The sequence below is a fragment of the Triticum dicoccoides genome, chromosome 6B (genome assembly GCF_002162155.2).
Source record: "Triticum dicoccoides isolate Atlit2015 ecotype Zavitan chromosome 6B, WEW_v2.0, whole genome shotgun sequence".
NCBI classification, from domain to species: Eukaryota; Viridiplantae; Streptophyta; class Magnoliopsida; order Poales; family Poaceae; genus Triticum; species Triticum dicoccoides.
The window spans coordinates 113,312,971-113,321,060 of record NC_041391.1 but is presented as its reverse complement, the minus strand read 5'-3'; the positions used below and the strand labels follow the sequence as shown (position 1 = coordinate 113,321,060).

At 42.2% G+C, this 8,090-nt stretch overlaps 1 long non-coding RNA gene across 5 annotated transcripts; it reads left to right on the top strand.

The window, feature by feature from the left end:
* The first annotated feature begins 484 nt into the window (after window positions 1-484).
* LOC119322958 lies at window positions 485-7,671 on the top strand. Of its 5 annotated transcripts, none has more exons than XR_005156001.1 (6): window positions 485-1,254; window positions 1,543-1,928; window positions 2,027-2,143; window positions 2,652-3,528; window positions 3,635-3,999; window positions 7,256-7,671. It is a non-coding gene; the product is annotated as an uncharacterized LOC119322958 (long non-coding RNA). The 5 variants fall into 5 exon arrangements; XR_005156002.1 differs by having other exon boundaries at window positions 486-1,254; window positions 1,651-1,928; XR_005156003.1 differs by lacking the exon at window positions 2,027-2,143.
* Window positions 7,672-8,090: the final 419 nt, after the last annotated feature.

Sequence of the window (8,090 nt, the reverse complement as noted above, 5' to 3'; positions counted from 1 at the left end):
CCACGGGGCGCCATACGGGACTGCATGACACCCTGGAAGGCGCCATATGATCAGAGAAGACCTGCAACGTCGGACCGGGCTGGAGGCATGACGCCGTGGGCAAGGGCGTCATGCAGGGCGCCATGCACCTGCTAAACTTGCTGGTCGCCATCTCAAAATTAAACAGTGGGAGTCACATTCATCATGTTATATCTACCTTAGTGCATGCATGCATGGGACTTCAGAAGCTACCCATAAGTCAAGCAAGCAAAGGTTGTGGACGTTGTTGTACTAGTACGTACTGTATATGGCAACACTTCAATAAATTTCTTTCGTCCAATAACAAGCCGAGGCCGATGCAAAATCTCTACTCCTAATGGACGACTTGATGAATAATCCGCGCGGTTTATTTTTACTGGTTTTTTTTTCGTCTCCTCTCCCACCCACTGGTTTATTCTCGCGTGACCCCTCCCGCTAAGAAAATACGGTACGACGCCCCCTCCACTCGATCCCGATACGACCTCTCTCTCTCCCCCATCTCCCGTGCCGCCGCCGCCCTCATCTCCCGCTCCGCCGCCGCCCCTACTGCTCCGCCGGCCCGACCTCTTCATCGGGCGCGGCCGCAGGAGCATCTCCACCTCTCCACTCCCTCACGCAACAGCACTCCAAACCCCCACCCCCACGCTCGGCTGCCGCTAGGATTTCTTATCCTCGCTGCCCCGCCGCGATTCGTGTTGCGGGCAGTGAGGATGGGAGCGGGTCGGCCGTGTCGCTTGGCGGGTTGAGCGGCTGGGGCAGTGGCGCCACCACGCTAGGCGGAGGAGAAGGATAGAGACGTGGCGGTCCGAGCCTGGAGGGTAGCGTTGTGCCAGATCGAGGTAGCGTTCACCGTCGTCTGATCCGTGAAATTTGAGATTGCCGTCGCATGGGTGGCCGATGGCCAACATGCGTAGGTCATGGACGACCCTCCCTCGCAAGCCACGCAGTCTGGCTCACCACCTCAGGCCGACGCGATGCCTCCTCAGCGGGGCAGACGACGGGCTCTTCCTCCTCGCGTTGTCTCCGTCCTCCTGCTCAAGCCGCTGCCGTCGCCTCCCATCCTTCGTGGCCTGCCTGTGTGGGCCCACTGCTGGAGGATCCCAGCCGGAGCGGTCCGACGCGGTGTTCGTGGCCAAGGAGCGGTGGTCGACGCCATCGAGCAGGGGCCCTCGGTCGCCTGCCCTCCTCTTGCTGCTATCCTCCGCGTCCGCGAAGAACAGTATCCAAAGCAGCACGGTGCGTTCTTCTCTCTTATGTGGATGGATTTTATGCAATTTGGGGAATTTTCTAAATACTGGAAATTTCTATGAACTTTGTAACTACTAGAAATTTGTACGAACGTTCTAAATACTGGAACTTCAAAACGTGTTCTCCTTTTCTCCCATAGCCCCATATATGATGTGATTGCTTGCCTTTTTACTGCTTGTGTTGTTACTTCTAAGGGCGGTTTAGAAGAAAATCAGCGAGATATATTTTCCATAGTTCACGAATGTGTTCAGACAGTTCTTGTTTCTGTCGTTCCAGGAACAGGAACGACACAAGCAGCAACTCTCCAAACACATTAGTTGTTGCTACTGAAGTTTAGAAGAAGTTTAGTGTGATATTATTTTCAGCATTCACAAATATGTTCAGAGAGTTGTTGCTTGTGTCGTTCCCCTTACTGGAGGAGGGATCCACTTTGGCCATTCGCCACTCTGCCTGCAAGCTCGACGCCACAGTTTGACAGGGCCAAGGTGGTAGTAGACGATGACGAATATGGCGCCCTGGCTGTCTCTGTTCATGAGATTCCCGTATGATGGCCGAATTTGTATCACACCAGGCTGCTCCCCTCGTATTGCAGATCAGAGCTAGCTTATATTCATCCATAGGTCATGGCTGGCTCCAAAAGCTATGCTACATGATATTATCAGGTTATCATTACTCACCAAGTCACTAGGCCAGCTTTTGCTGTACTTCTTCTTCATTTTGTTCAGATTTATTTCATGCCCCAATGTTCCTTTATGTGCAGCTATGAGATTTTATTTGAAGAATCATGCAAAGCAATTTGAGATGATGCATATAAAGCATCTTGGATTTATTAAGTGTTTTTCAATTATTCAATTTATGAAGAGTTCACTCGTCATTGGTATGGAAATCTTATTTGATACCTTTGGACCAGCTTCAGAATGTAGCAAATGCTTTTATTCTCACAAAGTTTTGATATTGTAGTATTCCTTTAAATTGTACATACTGTAGTTTGTATAGTGACGCTGTAAATTTTCATGATGAATCATGTTTTGATGTGGTTTGCACAAAAAAAATTATGAACTTATATAGTGAATAGTACATGTGTTAGAAAATCATGATTTCATTTTTTTTGTGGCTCACATCAAAATGTATTTCATCATGAAATGTACAGATATGTGGTATACATACCTATATACAAGTGTATTTCATCATGAAAATTTATATATCTTTAGCTAGGGATATATATGTGAAGATTGCCACTTGCCTTCCACGTCATGTGTATGTGCGTTTTTTTGTTAGTCCGTGGCAACGCTCTATGAGGTTTCTAGGTTCAATTAGTATGGCACAAACTGTGTTAATCTTGGATGCATGTATGCTTTCTCAAATTGTATTGGTTTCCCTTCCAGGAACAGACGCAATCGACAGTACTACATTACTGCAGTCTGCACATGTTGTGTTGAGGGGAGGAGTTGCTAGCAGTGGCGGAGCTATACGCAGCCAAAGCTGGGCGGGCCGGCATGAAGGAAGATCACTATTTTTTGTTCTCATGATCCAGTTTACTTTAATCCTACACTGTATTTGTTGTGGGATGGGTGGGCCTGGGCCATGGCCCATTTTCGTAATGCTTAGCTCTGCCAGTTGTTGCTAGCATGCCATAATATCGTGCTTCCGTTCTCTATAATCATGCTCGTTTCATGCATTGCTTCACATCACCAAATTATTGGTTCGACTAAGGTATCAGGTATGCAACTTTTAGACAATGGAAGGCCTGTATCTAAACTTCTAAAGAAACACATTATGTGAGTTAACTATGTATTTGATGAATTGTCGTGTAAGCTTGGTAGTTCAGAAAAATATTTTGTTTCTTATATCATGTGGTCAACACAATGGAGAAACAGAAGAGAACATTTATCGTTTAGTTTAGTAATATCATCTTCTAGGTTTTGTAATTTCATGTGTGTAGAATGTTCCTATATTAAATTTATCATTTTCATAAATATACTATGACTCTGAATGTTGTTAAAGTTATAGGTTTTCTTGGCCTAATTCCATCGCATCATTAACTATTTGGTGTATCCGCAGAAGCATTAGGATAATTTTCCAATAAATCACTAGGCATGTACTTCCAGGAATTTGCAGGGAATTTTACATGATTTTCGGCACAAATCTGAATTTGTCCAGACCCCAACTCCTCATGTCCTTCACACTCCTTGGATTCACTGGAGTGTGGACACCGGAGGTGTGCAAAAGCCCCGGTGTCAGTTTGTTCAAAGATGGAGTCAGGTAGCCCCGGTTTTAGTATGTTTGTAAGACCACATTTATCTATTTCTATATGGTAGTGTTAATCGTTAGAACATTCTAATGTCATATTTATTATCAACTTTTGTAGAAGGAAGACCCTGTTTTCAAATCTTAGCTCCGCCACTGATAGGTGGGGTGCCGGCCGAGGAGGCAACATCCACTTCTTCTGTGGACAAGGCCGGAGATCCCGAGAGCATCAGCAGAATAGGAGGAGGAGGCATAGGAGGCTGAGAGGGGTGACAGGGAGCATGAGATGGTGCCCTCGCTGCAAGAGAGGGAGCCCTGCCAATAGTCGTTGTGGGCTTGTGGCACTGGCAACACACAGCGCATCACCAACCATGATCGTCCAGGCTGTGGCATGGGGGTCGTGCTTGCTGCTGGTCCAAAGATTCCCCCACCCTGATGATAAGGCCTCATCCATTCAATTTTGACTCTGTAGACCACTAGCTTTTGGTAAGTGCAGCATGCTCAAGTTTACTTTATAGCTATTTTCGTGTTCTGTAATTCGGTGGTACAAGGTTGTGTGCACAATACTGGTTTGCTGAATCTTGGCCTAGAGGTGCTCTCATTTTAGGCCAAACACAGCTTATTCTGAAAGCATTGCATCTTTTGGGGAAATGCTCATAGGTGGTTTTACTATGACAGTATGACCATGCTTGTAATGTCGGCTTAGGTGGGCTAATTCAGTAGGCTTATTCAATGGCGAATAGGTCCATGTATTAGGTGGGATGAACAAGAGTTGGTTTGCAGCTGCTATGTATATGTTATGGATCAGAGGCAGTTAATCTGTCATTTGCCCCCCTTTTGTTAATTCAAGGCCTTAAGATTATGCTCTTAAATGCATACACATGACTTACTTCCAGATTTAAGAAGTGTGCATTTTACAATGAAGTTTAGAGCTGATGTTGATCATAACCAGTACGTGTACATAGCGGTGAAAAGGATTTCTTGTTTTCTTCGTATTGCATACCAGTTGTTCAATATTTGTATTTGTAGCATATTGCGGACTTGTAGTGAAGTAGTGTCTTCTATGCACCAGATGTTACTTATTTTTAGATAAGATTTTCTTAAAATGAAAAATACTAAAATGCACATGTTGCTAATAATTTATTGGTATTCGATGACTTCCTTATCCATATTGTGATTAGTTATACTATTTCTTACAGGTTAGAAGGTATAGATAAATAAATTTGATTATATATGGGATAGAGACTAGAAAAATATAAGGCGTCATATGCAAGTTGTCTAAAAAAAATCTTAGGAATGCATTGACTTCGGCCTCACACGGGGCAAGACATGAACCTGATGCCTGATAGTTATCGTCGCTGCACCTTTGCAACTGCTTCTGTTTTCTTGCAATATCCTACATCGAATGAGAGTTGTTACCATGCACATGTTGGTGATGCAGGTTACAATGCTACCACAAAGCTTGGTTAAGCCATAGGTCACTTATTGATAAATGAACTTGAAGTCATTTTTTGTGCAAAATGAAATATATATTCTTGGACTAATGATTTAGTAGATATTGATTTAAACTGCTTATATTGATTTTTGTGTTGAGGTTGAGATAACTAGGCTAATTTTCTAGCCATACAAGTAAGATAATATGCCTTGAATATTCAAACCCGGTAATACAATTTTTGCAACTTGATATTTGATTCATGCAAGGAATATTGTTGTTTGCCTGATTAACGAGATACTCAAGTAAAAAAAAAAAGGGCAACCTGGTGCATGTAGCTCCCGCTTGCGCAGGGTCCAGGGAAGGGTCCGACCACTTTGGGTCTATAGTACGCAGCCTTTCCCTACATTTCTGTAAGAGGCTGTTTCCAGGACTTGAACCCATGACCTCATGGTCACAAGGCAGCAGCTTTACCACTGCGCCAAGGCTCCCCTTCAAAAGGGCAACCTGGTGCATGTAGCTCCCGCTTGCGCAGGGTCCAGGGAAGGGTCCGACCACTTTGGGTCTATAGTACGCAGCCTTTCCCTACATTTCTGTAAGAGGCTGTTTCCAGGACTTGAACCCATGACCTCATGGTCACAAGGCAGCAGCTTTACCACTGCGCCAAGGCTCCCCTTCTAACGAGATACTCAAGTCACTTTACAAAAATGGTACGTCTTTGGAGGCCTTCATAGGGAAAACTGCTGGCGTCGGCATCGCTGTTGTTAGTTATAAACAAAATGATCTTTAGCGTGATGGGAAGTTATCAGCTCTCGTGGTGATCACTAATGATCTTTAGCATTGCATAGTAGTATGAGATTGGACCTCCGTCTTTGGTACAAATTTGGTTCCCGTCCGCCTAAGTAGTAGTAGAAGGAGCATATAATGCTTATTTGCATTGTGCTTTCCCTTCTTTGGTGGAAATTAATTTCATTTCCATTACCAAATTTCTACAGAAAATGTAGAATGCTAATGGCATAATTACTTTTTCCTCCATAGCAGAGTTTCTAATCAAACAAAAATGGCCACTTGTCCTGCATAGTGCATGCAGAGGAGAAAAGCATGTGCTACCATATCCTGATTGTCAAGAGTAAATGTGTGTATGGTTTTCACTTAAGGCATTGTTCTGAAGTGTCTTTGCAACTTCAGATTGTGATTTTAGTGTTACTATTTCTTACATGTTAGAAGGTGCACATTATCTTTCTCATCCCATCTTTGCACAGTAGTTATTATCTATAATCAGAGAGTGTAAGAAATGAAATATATTTTTTAGCATCAAAATGTTAAATATGCATGACATCAGATCCAATACACATATCTAAATTAAGACAAATTTGTTTGATCACTGGAAATTGCATATGTATTTTTTTTTCATTCTGTGCCAACACACGGGTATTTATCTAGGCGGATATAGACAATGTGTTATTTAATGCGTTGTTATTTAGTTGGCTATAGTTGGCCGGTACTAAGTTCTAAAAAGCACCCTCCAAGAGCCAAATTTCTGTAAAATTTAGAGTGAATAAATCGTTGTTCTATATGCATGCAATTTTTGGCAGCATCTTTTAGTTTCTTTTGCCGGGAGTGTTAGTTTCTTTTAGAATTTAGAAATGGTTGTTCATGTGTTCCTTCTCACCAGATCGGAGTTGATTGGTTTGTTTGTTCCTTTTTATCAGTCATCTACCATGTAATGTTCTATGTGAGTTTTTGTTTTAGTCCAAGGATATATTTTCTCTCATGTGCTTTAATCATATGCACACATGGTTGCGCATTGGAGTGTGGGTGCAATATTAAAACCAGTCGATCATTCCTTTGTTTGTTCCTTTTTATCAGTCATATACCATGGAATGTTCTATATGAGTTTTTGTTTTTGTCCAAGGATATATTTTCTCTCATGTGCTTTAATCATATGCGCACATGGTTGCGCATTGGAGTCTGGGTGCAATATTAAAACCAGTCGATCATTCCTTTGTTTGTTCCTTTTTATCAGTCATCTACCATGGAATGTTCCATATGAGTTCTGGTTTAGTCCAAGGATATATTTTCTCTCATGTGCTTTAATCATATGCGCACATGGTTGCGCATTGGAGTGTGGGTGCAATATTAAAACCAGTCGATCATTCCTTTTTATGATGAATTTAATAAATTTTATTTTGAAAGTAGTCTTACAACATCTATTGTATTTTTAGACTAAAATTTTGATCTATGTCAGTGATGTGAAGCTTACATGTTCTATGATGTTTTAACAACACGCCATCCATGGTTGCTTGACAGGAAACAGAGAAGTAGCAGGATGGGTATAATCAACTCAGCTGTTGATTGCATTGGGAGGTGGCATGAACAAAGTAAAGGGGAAGAAAGCGAGCTTGGACACTAGGTGGTGGCACCAACCTGCAACTGTTTTGTTTCGGTCAAAGCAGGGGAGGGGTCAGGCATGAACCAAACAGCTATGGCTTATTGCTTTGAGTCTTGCCGGACTAGGCAAGGTTAGATCTTGTAATGTCATTTTCACGATGCAATGATCAAGCTCTAAGAAATTCTTGCGTACATGTCTTTCAGTACTATTTTTTCCCATGGTTCATCTGTGTATGTCATTTCCGTGATGCGGTGATTTTAATAATCTTGCTTAAAATCATTACTTATTAGTTGTAACCACTGTGGTCAAATAAAGTTGGAAGCTTAATCTTCAACCTTGTACATTGTAGCTTTACTGTGATCGTAGAGGATAACACAATGTGATATTGTCATCTACATGGTGAATGTAGCCACTAATATCTCTTTCAGTGTTGTCCAAATTCAGACTTCAGTTTGTAGGTAATCTGCTTGTGCACTGATTTCACTTACATTTGACTACAAGCACTTCGGTTTTGAACTCTCAACTAGAGTTGCTCTTCTTTTGTTTTATAATATAGGCAAGAATAAGTATCAGGACTATTGCTATGGTACCCATGTCAAGTCTAGCAGTGGATTAAAAAGTTTACCACGTGAAATCATTTTTGTTTGTTGTACAGATTATAACCATTCAATTGTGTGCCCCAGAGTGGTGGAGTAAGTGAGCTTGGATGAAGTTCGAAATGTTATCTTATGTCATACAAAGGTCAAGATTTAA